The sequence below is a fragment of the Mirounga leonina genome, unplaced genomic scaffold (genome assembly GCF_011800145.1).
Source record: "Mirounga leonina isolate KUSES-001 unplaced genomic scaffold, KU_Mleo_1.0 Mir_165, whole genome shotgun sequence".
Taxonomy (NCBI): Eukaryota; Metazoa; Chordata; class Mammalia; order Carnivora; family Phocidae; genus Mirounga; species Mirounga leonina.
The window spans coordinates 44,204,923-44,206,463 of NW_023270415.1; positions in this window are offsets into that span (position 1 = coordinate 44,204,923).

Genomic DNA, 1,541 nt, shown 5'->3' on the forward strand with positions numbered 1-1,541 from the left:
GAACTTTAAAGGTTATCTTATCCAAACCTCTAAGATCACAAAAGATAAATTAAGATCATAAGAAATCACATCAGAAATAATATGATACCTATTTCCCAATACCCTAATACTGGGATTAGACCCTTAGTCATTGGTCATAGACCCTGAGATGACTGTTCTGATCATGGGGAAGGTGTATCTCTCATTGTAAGTTATTAACAAGGTATCCACTTGATTAAAAATAGAAAAAAAATGGGATGTCTGGGTGGTTAAGAATCTGCCTTCGGCTCAGGTCATGATCCCAGGGTCCTGGGATCGAGTCCCGCATCTGGTTCCTTGCTCAGCAGGGAGCCTGCTTCCCCCTCTGCCTGCCGCTCTCTCTGCTTGTGCTCTCTCTCTCTCTGTCAAATAAATAAAATCTTAAAAAAATTAAAATTAAAACACAACAAAATCATTTCAGCAGGACCTATGACAACAACCTAGGACCTCTGAATCCAGGTGTGATGCACTTCCCTTGTTAACCGTCTCTCTTTCATTATTGAAGGAACTATCTTTAATCCCAGAAAGGTTTATAAAAACATTTATACATGAAAAAATGTAGTCATTTTTTAAGTTGTTTGACTTGGTAAAGAGACATATCATTAAAGATCTGTACTATTCCTGAGATATAGATCTCATAGAGATATGCTAAGCTCATCAAAGGCTATAGTAAAAAGCTTTAACCCAAATTCATAACTCATCATAATACATCTGTTTAAAGAACACAGTGTTGAAAATGCAGTGGTATGACTAGCTAAAAAAAATTATGAATTCTTAGAGGAAAAAATATTCCACTTACTAAACCACAGTGAATTGGCCAACCATAATAATGTATGTTGCTTCCAATCCAGACTTTCTAAGCCTAGAAGAAGTCAGAGCAGGAACAGCCTTGGAGGATATGTTTCCCTGGATGAAACTCCTGTGTCACTCGTACTCTTCTGCTCCACAGTCACAAAGTACCCACCTCTGTACAAAGCAATTCCCAGGCCCTGTCCTCCTTAGCTTATCCCCCCGCCAAGAGTCCCCCTGCCAGTCAGACTGTAGAGTTGCAGACATACTTCTTTAAACTTCTCTTACTCCCAATGTGGCAACCAGTTAATCAGATAAACAGGTCAGTTATAAATGATTATGAACTAAAGAAAACTAGAGATGCAACATCCCACTCCCTTGCCCTCCCAGAAAATATTAACAGACTGTGGCTTTTAGAGACTGTATCTTCACTTCTATTGCTTAACCTGAAGGATTGCTCTCAGTGATAGAGAATTCATGCCACTCGAGCCAGAAGGAAGCCATGGCATCTCCTATTTGCTAGAGTCCCTGAGGGCTGTGGTAGACTACTAAATGAAGGGTGAAATGGCTGGGGAGCACTTGGAGGACTCCTCAAAGAACCCCAAGCAAATAGTTATTTAGGCCTGGTCTGGTATGAAACACCTCAAGCCATAATGGCTCTGGTATTGAACAAGATGGCCATCCCTGTCATTCCCTCACCACCGGCTGAGGTTCCGAGGCCCTTGAATGACCAG